Genomic DNA, 10,868 nt, shown 5'->3' on the forward strand with positions numbered 1-10,868 from the left:
GTAGCTACTATGTCTCTAACAAATTTATACTGACCTGTGAAAACGCTAACAGTACAACCAAGAAAGCTAGCAGGATATAGACCTGATCTACAGTGTATAAAACAGTGAATGTTTCCTTTTACTGAACATTTACCATGTGCTAAGGACCTGACTCTCTTGAAAACATTTTACTTTCTCCTCAGAGCAATCCCACAGAGTGATACTATTTTATTTTATAGATGAGGAAACAGACTGAAAGAGGTTAAGAAACTTCCCCAAGTTCACCCAGCTACTGAAAGTGGCAGAGCTTGATTTGAACCTGTATTTGGCAGACTTCAAATCCTCTGCTCTTAACCATGACACTGAAACCAGATCACGTTCCGTAATTACCAACACAATTCCATTTAGAGAAGCACCAGAAGACTAGAGCGGAAATGCCCCAAGGGTTTAATAGAGATTACTTTAGGTGATTATTTCCACTGTGTATATATAATTTTCTCTTCTGTACTGTTCTATAATAAATACGTATTACTTGTAGAGTCAAAAAACAAAATGGTGGAGAAGGGGAATAAAGAACTTTTTAGTCTGGGACTCATGAAAAAAAATGTAGACTTGAGATACAAATGCTAAGGTCTTCAGCCTATTGTCTGAGATTGAGGAAACAGTTGTAGAGGAGCTTGTCTAGAAAGATATGTGTAGAATATGTACAGAATTATGGACAGCAACATTCAAGATGTAGGTAAAGAGGACTGAGGATAGTAATTCCTCTTCCCAGGAATAGAAATACTATCTATGGCCTGGAAATTCCTCTACATGGATCAAACATGCAACATTACTAGTAAGTCCATGTCCTTTGTAGAAGGGTACACGAGTCTTCAGTGACAGGAACAAGCATGCTGACAAATTGCACAGGCATCTATGGCAATATGTTATAACAATAATAATGCGGAACCCAAAGCTACAAAACACCTGGGCTGAAAGAGAAGTCCATTACGTAGAATGTGACCGGCCTCAGACATTCATGCATTACGCTCTTATATTATAACCCTTAGTGGCCTCTTCTAGCCTAAGGTTTGAGTTTATGATCATCATTGCCTCACTTACTTTAGCAAAGGAAAAGCTAGATCCTCGTGAGTTTTCAAGCCTTAAAAAGCACAGAAAAACATATCTGTGTGGAAGTTCGCAAAATGATGAAGAAAGTAACAAAAGGGCTTATCTTCAATGACTGATCATCCTTGAATTTAATCAAAGATGTGTTTACTGGGGCACCAGGGCGGCGCAGTCGCTTAAGCATCTGACTCTTGGTTTTAGCTCAGTTCAAGATCTCAGGGTCTTGAGACTGAGCCTCTGCATGGAGTCTGCTCGAGACTCTCTCTCCCTCTCCCTCTGGTCCTTCTCCCTGCATGAGTGTGTGCATGCTCCCTCTCTAAAATAAGTAAGTTTGGGCACCTGGGTGGCTTAGTCAGTTAAGTGTCTGCCTTTGGCTCAGATCATGACCTTGGGACCCTGGGATCAAGCCCCGAGTCAGGCTCCCTGCTCAGCCTGCTTCTCCCTCTCCCCCTGCCTCTCCCCTCTGCTCATTCTCTCTCTCAAATAAATAAATAAAATCTTTAACAAAAATAATATAAAATAAATCCTTTAAAAAAGATGTGTTTATTTATCACCTACTATGTACTCAGGCTTAGTAATATAATTCCAGGCTTTTAAAACTAAAAGGAAGGAAAGGATCTTCCAATTCTTAAATTTTACGGATGAGGGCAGTGCTTGACAAAGAGTAAGGGCTCAACATTTTTAAATACCTAATGAACTGAATCAAAGCCCCGTGTTCCCCTTGAACATCACACACTATTAAGAAGTAATTATATACAACATCGGTTTAAAAAAAAAAAAGCCTGAACTTACTCCTAGAATCTGCACTGAATTTCATTAGCCTATTTCACAATTTTAATGACTGTCACTTAATATTCAATTACTTAACTATAAGTAAGACCTGACTGTGGGAAACAAAAATACCCAAACAATTTAACCAAGTAAAATCATCAGCAACAAATAATTTTTCATGTGGTACATTCTCCAACATTTAAAGAATGCCTATTAAGCACAAAATCCTGTATTATACAGGATTTAAACAAATTAGATATAGTCACTCTCTTAAAGAGCCCCGTTAATGATGATGAAAGCAAAGACATGCTGGAATTACTTTAGTGCAGAAGAGCGCGTGATAAAATTCACTGCAGGGGTGAAATAGTCCAGAGGCAAAAGACACGCTATTGATCATCTACTTGCATCAATCAAGGAAGGCTTTTGGTGGGACATGGAATTTTTAAAAAAAATTTTTTAAAAAGATTTTATTTATTTATAAATGACAGACACAGATCACAAGCAGGCAGAGAGGCAGGCAGAGAGAGAGGGAGAAGCAGGCTTCCTGCTGAGCAGAGAAGCCGATGCGGGGCTCGATCCCAGGACCCTGGGACCATGACCCGAGCCGAAGGCAGAGGCTTTAACCCACTGAGCCACCCAGGCGCCCCAGGACATGGAATTTGATCTGCGTCTTGAAGAACAGTTGGAATTTCAATAGTCAGAGATGGGAAAAGGCAATCTGGGTGGCATTATCAGCTTAGCAATTTTAATAGATCACTTTGACTAGATTGGGAAAAATCTTGCTGAACACCAAATGTTGTCAAATTTACTCTGAAATATTTCACAACTCCATCCCCACCTGTCTCTTTCTCTACTGACCTCACCTTTGTTCAGACGCTCCTTTAAAAAAAAAAAAGATTTATTTATTTATTTGACAGAGAGGGAACACAAGCAAGGGGAGTGGGAGAGAGAGAAGCAGACTTCCTGTCGAGCAGGCAGCCCGATGTGGGGCTCAATCCCAGGACCCTGGAATCATGACATGAGCCAGGCAGACGCTTAATGACTGAGCCACCCAGGTGCCCCTGTTCAGATGCTCCTCGTTTCTTATTCTGACCACTATGATCGCCACTAGCCTGCAGGGAACCATGTATATCATTCACCGCTATATCCCTAATACCTTGCCCTGTAAGTGGTACGTGATATTTATTAAAGGTATGGAAACCTTATTGCACAGTGTTCGGCACTCTTTTGCCTGTATTCCAAGTGCCAGATAATATTTTATACTGTGTTTTATTCAGCACTGTACTTCTAGAAAACTGGACCACTGTCAGAGCTTTACACCTCATTGCAGAATTCCTTATTAGAGCTAGGAATCTCCTAAAAACACATCACCACCCAGTAACAAATGGGTGACTCTTACCACCACGTGCCTTCCCAGACTTGACTATAATGCGTGAGTGAGAATGGCGCCCAGAGAGAGATCTTGCTCTGAGCAAAGGAAGCCACCTACGGCTCACCTTTCTCAGAGCTTCCTGGAAACTTCTGGAATAAAACTCCAGATAGAGTAAAACGTATGCTGAATGGCAGATGGCAAGACTAAAAACATCTAAGACAAGAAAGAGGTTAATGCTCTGTGGTGCTGTCGCCCCAGGCCTTAATTATCTTTCTATATGCTTTATTAATTTTTCATAGCAATTTTCTCCAATATACATTTTTTCTCTGACCCTACCCCTACAACCATCAAAATATTAGCTCAATGAGAACAAAGAGTCATCATTTTTCATCATATTTTAGCACATGAAAGTGGTTAGCATTTAGCGATTGCAGAGTAAATGTTATTACAAATTGAAGAAATTTAGATTTTTTTGATTAGCAATTACTACATGCCAGACATAGTGTTACAGAATGGGGATACACTGCTTCAATACACTCATTATCTTATTTGAATGATCACTTTTTAAAAAAAGATTTTATTTATTTATTTGACAGACAGAGATCACAAGTAGGCAGAGAGGCAGGCAGAGAGAGAGGGGGAAGCAGGCTCCCTGCTGAGCAGAGAGCCCGATGCTTGATGCTCGATCCCAGGACCCCCGGGACCATGACCTGAGGCAAAGGCAGAAGCTTAACCAAATGAGCCACCCAGGCGCCCTGAATGATCACTTTAAATTCATGTTAAATCTACATAATAAATAGGGAAGAGTTAATTTTTTAATATAGGATCATAGTATGCCTGCTTTCTTGAATTTTTCAATTTCTTTAGATAGGTTTGAGACATTTTCATTAGGGTTATTACTACATATTTATGGTTTATGGTTTTTGTAAATGGATTTTTATGTTTTGTCTTTTTATCTTTTAAATGGCTACTTTTGGTATAAATAAAAGGTACTGGTTAATTTTTACCTTATATCCCACTACTTTTTTTTTTTAGCACTCATTAGCATTCTATCAACTAAGAAGTTGTTTTTAAGTCTTAGCTTTTGTAGGTACATAAGCCTATGTTCTAAAACTTGATCATTTTTTTGGTCTCCTCCTTTCTGTTAGTTATGCTACTTCATTGACACTGGTCAGAATTTATAAATATGTGTTAAATAATGATGACTGTAGGCATCTTTGTTTTGTTGTTGCTTATGGAACTATTCCTACATTAAGTATGATGCTGGACTATTGGTTTTAGAGAAGTAATTGTTTTTCTTAAGAAAGGAAGTTTCTATGACTTTTCTTTAAATTTATTTTTTAAGGTAATCTCTATACCCAACATGGGGTTTGAACCCACAACCCTGGGATCAGAGCCACATGTTCTATGGACTGAGCCAGCCAGGCACCCCTCCTATTTTTATTCTTAAAGTGGGCACTGAATTTTTTCAAACACCTTCAGCATTTATTTTCTTCAAGATTTTTATTTTAAAGTAATCTCTACACCCAACATGGGGCTCAAACTCAAGACCCAGAGATCAAGAGTCACATGTTTTACTGACTGAGCCGGCCAGGTGCTCCCCTTCAGCATTTAATTTTTTTTTAATGAGATCTATTGATAGAATGCCTCATATAACTCTCATAGTATTAAACAATTAACACTCTGGGATAAAACATTCTTAGTCACAAAGGGTCTATCTCTGCATATATTCCTAAATGCGTTTGGTTTATACTTTATTTACAACCCAAAACTGATCTATAATTTGTGTACACAAACAAGCAACATTATTCTCAGATTTTCATACCTGAATTATGCAGCATCATAAAATGAATGGGGTCGTTTTCCATCATTTTCTATGCCCTCAATCAGTTTCTTTAATATCAGAATTATCTGATTCATTCAAAGGAGTTTTATTTATAATAAAGATTGTAACAGTAGGAAACCACAGGTCACTGAGTTATAAACTAGGAGTTATACAACTAGTTGCTTATGCCTTGTGAGGTATGGCTTAGGTTATAACTCAGTTCCCTTGTCATGTACAAAGGTATTAATTTAAAATTAAAACTACAAAGAGACTCTTCTTTTATAAAGTGTTCTTTTTTTTTTTAAGATTTTATTTATTTATTTGACAGACAGAGATCACAAGTAGGCAGAGAGAGAGAGAGGGAAGCAGGCTCTCTGCTGAGCAGAGAGCCCGATACGGGGCTCGATCCCAGGACCCTGAGATCATGACCTGAGCCGAAGGCAGAGGCTTTAACCCACTGAGCCACCCAGGCGCCCCTATAAAGTGTTATTATTTATTCAGATTCTAAGTGAAACCTGGGACATAAGTTCATTTCTTTGGTTTCTGGTCAAGAAAGCACTTATAACATGAAGGCTAAAACTTTAAAACTTCAGGAAGAAAGTCTAAAATTTGAGAGAGCAAAGATTTCTTAGTAAAGATACAAAAAGCATGAGCATAAAAGAAAAAAAATAATAAATTGAACTTTGTAAAACTTTTAAAAATTCTGCTCATCAAAAGAAAATGGGATGGCAAGGCAAAGATTGGAAGAAAGTATAACGCAATATATTGAAATATTCAGAATAAGCTTAAAAACTCCTTAACTGCAAAAAGATAACCACCCAATTTTTTAAATGGGCAAAGGACCTGAACAGATACTTCTGAAAGATAAATAACAAATAAACATAGGAAAATATACTCAAAATTATTACACACGAGGAAAATGTAAAGTGAAATCCATTATGAGAAACCACTACACACCCAACAGAATGGCTAAAATTAAAAAGGTTAATAACAAGGGGAGCCTGGTTGGCTCAGTCAGTAGAGCATGTGACCCTCGGTCTCAGGGTTGTGAGTTCAAGCCCCACCTTGGGTGTGGAGCCTACTTAAAAATAATTAAACAAAGTTAAATTTAAAATGCCAACAATACCAATAGTTAGTGAGGATTCTCACTTGTCACCAGTCAGAGGAGAAAATGATACGATCACTTTAGAAAAGGCTTTGGCTGGGGCACCTAGATGGCTCAGTCAGTTAAGCATCTGACTCTTGATTTCTGTGCAGGTCATGATCTCAGGGGCCTGGGATTGAGCCCCACATCAGACTCCACATTCAGCACAGAGTCTGCCTGTCCTCCCTCTGCTCCTCCCCTGGCTCACTCTCTCTCTCTCTCTCTCAAATAAATGAAATCTTGGAAAAAAAAGTCTTTGGCAATCTACTAATGCTAAATAAATTATAAATGCTACATAAAATAGATTTAATAAATTCAAATAAAATAAATTTAATAAATAATTTATGTTCATATTTTAGATACATATCCAAAGGAAATTTTGTGGCTATCTATAGCCATAGAAAGTTCTGTACAAAAACTTCAAGAGCAGCTTCATTCATAATAGCCAAGAAATGGATGCAACCTAAGTAACTATGAACAAGAAAATGGATAACCAAATTGTGGTATAGTTAAAAAAAAGAAAAAAAGGAATACTACACAGCAATAAAATAGAAAGAATTCCTGATACCGGCAGAAATGATAAATTTCAAAATCATTACTTGGAACTAAAGAAGCCAGGCACAGTGTCTGACTCCATTTACATGAAGTTCAAGAAAATAGAGGATATAGACTGGAAAGGGGAATGAGGTAACTCTCTGGAAGGATGGAACTGTTTTATATCTTGATCTGAGTCATGGCTACCTGGATGTATGCAAGTGTAAAAAACTAGCATGATGACTATTTAAGTGTTTGTATATTTTACTGCACTTAATTATATTTCTATAAAGAGAAAGATGTATATTTAAGTGTTTGTATGTTTTACTGCACTTAATTACAACTCTATGAAAATAATGGAGGGGCGCCTGGGTGGCTCAGTGGGTTAAAGCCTCTGCCTTCGGCTCAGGTCATGATCCCAGGGTCCTGGGATCGAGCCCCACATCGGGCTCTCTGCTCAGCAGGGAGCCTGCTTTCTCCCCTCTCTCTGTCTGCCTCTCTGCCTACTTGTGATCTCTCTCTCTGTGTGTCAAATAAATAAATAAAATCTTTAAAAAATTAATGGAAATAAATTCAAATACGCTATGACTCCCTCAGTTACTGACTTGACCTTTGGAAGTCCTGCCCTCCTACTCTTCCCTCTTCCAAATGCATGATAGAGACCCTCCTATTCAGTGGTGCTTGGCCTTTGCAGACTCAACTCACCAATGTGAATTCAACCCCCAGCATACACACCTTATTCTTTTCTTCTCTCTTTTCACCCAACATGGCCACACATTATTCCTGCTAGGATTTTCTTGCTTTCTGCGTCTCTGAGCAAGCTTACCTTACAGCCCCTTGCCCACAGGAGAGTACACATTCCAACCAACAGGCACCTGTCATATATTTCCATTATAGGATTATTGTGTAAAATCCCGAGTATTACGGTATCTGGCAAATAACGATGACTTTATATATGTCCCCTTCCTACTTCAAACTCTCTCCTCTTTGCATATTCTTTTAAGACACCTATTTTAAAGCATATCAGAATTCAGAAACACAATGCTATATTTCAACATAGTTAAAAGCCTCACCTTTATGTTTCAGTAAGAGCACCAATATACCGTGCATTGCTTGCCAAGCTCTCTCTCTCTCCACACCCCACAGACACTTATTTAATCCTCCAAACAACCCTGATGTAGGTAATTTTATCCCCAATTCATAGATGAGGAAGTTAAGGCACTGAGCAATTAAGACATTTGGCCAAGTCTAGACAACTAGTAAGTGGCAGAGCAGTGATAGAGACAACTCCAGCATATTATTTCAAAGGACTCACGCAAACCATGCAATTCAACTATGAGGACTAAGGGATACTCTTTTGCACTTACAAAGCAAAGGCCACGTTTCTTTAAACCATGAATTTAAAACCATAAGTAGTCAGAGAAAGCTCAGAATTTCTCAAAACTCTCTGAAAAAGTTTTCACTGGATTTTTAAGTAGCAGAAATGTACAACCACAGGGCAATACTATTTAAAAAAATAAACTTGGTTGAGACATCTGTTCTTAAGCAATGGATACCTGTCTTTCTTCACTAACATGCTTTAAGACTAAAAAATAAGTCAATAGCTCTATTTATTGAACGTCACGTGGTCACAGTTTACACCGAGTATGATTTCTAATTATATTCTCTATTTCTTCATTAGCTCAGAACACACAGTCGCTATCGTGCTCTTCATTCCATGTCTTCGTCACCCAGTCATTCTTTTACTCACTCATATAGCAAATATTTTATGTTAACCCAGGCATTCAACAAATATTCATTAAGCAGCAACTATGTTAGGCAGATAAATAGGCAGGAGAGACATTACAGAAATTATAAGGTAAATTGCTTCCATAAATATACCGGTTACGGAGTATTGTAGCAACCGACTCCCCTCTATGAAGATGATCCATCACCTTTGGATAATGACCTGTTCAGGAGGAAAAGAAATCGATATTTACTATAAAAATCAATACTAGAACTTTCAAATTATGCTATCTATGTAATATTTTATATAATTCGTGACAGAAAGACAAAAAACGTGTGTCTGTGCTCCCTATGTCCATATTCTAGCTTATGAAAATTTAAGAAAATGGAGAACACTAAAGGGACTGAATCTGCAACAAATTAGCTACAAAATTCCACAGTGGCTCATTAAATAGCAACAACCGAGTATAGGGGAAGTTGGATTAACCCTGAGGAGACCTGAGGAATCTGGGTGAAGTTGGGAGAGACAAGAGGAGTGAGGGGTGGAGAGCGCAGGCACACATTTGCCAGGTAGAGACACAGACGGCACTGAATCCCGAGTTCCCACGAACGCATGAGGCCTCAAAAGCCCATAAGCAGGGCCCAGAGTTTTAGAAGAGGTTGGTCACAACTAAGACTAGAAAGTCCAAATAAGATTTTGAAATCTTAAAGACATAAAATAGGTAGTGGGGGTTGTTTTCTTGATCTGGACTGAAATTTTATTTGGGGGGTAGGTTTTTTTTAATGGGAAAAGAGCTGGTGAGGTGGTAGCAAACGAAATCTAACATATTGTTTCTAATCATGTGAATGCTTTGTATTGGAGATAGTATATTTCAAGGGTTCTATTAATTTCAAATATATTGGGACATAGAAAGGTATAGCTTACTTAAATGTTTCTGGTTAATAAAATCAACTGGTTGCACTGGGGAGATAAAAATATAGAGTATGAATTTATTTTGTTCATATAATTATGTCTGTTATAAAGCTATGTGAAGACCTAAAATAATTAAGCCAGAGAAAAAGGTTCTCTTCACTGTTCTCTACCCTCTTCCTGTCCCTTCATTTGGGGTCAGAGCAAAAGATGTAGAAGGGGGAAAAGTACTCTATTTCTTGGGTCTTCATAATTCTAAAAAAGAAACAAATCAAATGACAATATAGTATTTTTATTTATGTATACAATCATATTTTCTGTTATTATAAGAAATTGAGTAGCCTAAATGAAAAAACAATTTTTTTAAGCATCTCGAAATCAACTGACCTTTTGACTTACCTTTTCTAAAAGTGCTCACGTGGTGAGAGAATTTTAAGGTGTTGAGAAATTTTAATTTTTTTAGGCTACACTTTTTTAGAATATGTGCCAAGAGAAAAACATCTAGATTATCATTAGGAATCTGGGAATGTGAAAATAAATAACTCATGCCCCTTTTCATTAATTGCATCTAGAGTAGAACATATAAGTCCCCAAAGTAGGTATTCAAACTCTCACCCAACCCCATTGTTTTAACCAATCTGTCTATTGCCTCTCAGAGTCTGTGGCTCTCCCATTCAAATTACCCAGATAATAAACCTCTGGTCTCCTGAGGGGCAGGGAGCGGATGAGAGGACATGGGACTCCAGCCACTTAGTATAAAGACTTTCAAAGAACAGCCTACATTTTCAATATCAAGACTTATTGCTGCCTTCCACAGACCAGCTATCCCCAAGTCTTGAATTATTAAGAATTGTATGGGAAGAATCAGTTGGTTTCTCTCAAAAGTTAGTGTGGGGGAGAGTCTCAAGTTGTTAACTGCCTTTGACTAAATAAGAAATTAGTTTAAACCTTAAAATTGTCAATGTTGCCCCTCCTGTTCTCTTTTGGCCTTACGGAATTTTTCCATTTCTTTCATTTCATTTTAATGAAGTTAGGAAGGGAGAGGAAGTAAATGATGGAAACAATGATCAATTTACACAAGATTTAACTAAAAGCTTAAAAAAATAGCTAAAAGATAAACTAAAAGCTGCTGTTTTTCAACCAGGAAGTCTGTGTGATCAAATCTGTGCTTTAGAAAATTAACATGGCTTGCAACGTGGGGGTAGATCAGAGAGAGAGAAACTAGAAGTATGGAGAGCAGTTAAAAAACAACTTCCATAGTCAAGGCATGAAATAAGAGCACAGACCAGAGCTGTGGGAATAGCCAGGGAAAACTAGGACCTCCGACTGACAGATCACTGGGAGATATTAAAGGGATAAAGCGACATCAAAGACAAAATCTATGTATGCGCCTGGGGGAAATGGTGATGATAGCAGGTGAGGCAGGGTAGAGGGAAGAAGGAAAAATACCAGAAGGAAGGAGAACAAAGGTTTGGTGCAGACACACTGAAGTCCTCTA

This window comes from Enhydra lutris, unplaced genomic scaffold (assembly GCF_002288905.1).
Source record: "Enhydra lutris kenyoni isolate GAN:26980312 unplaced genomic scaffold, ASM228890v2 scaffoldscaffold53, whole genome shotgun sequence".
In the NCBI taxonomy this organism is placed as follows: domain Eukaryota; kingdom Metazoa; phylum Chordata; class Mammalia; order Carnivora; family Mustelidae; genus Enhydra; species Enhydra lutris.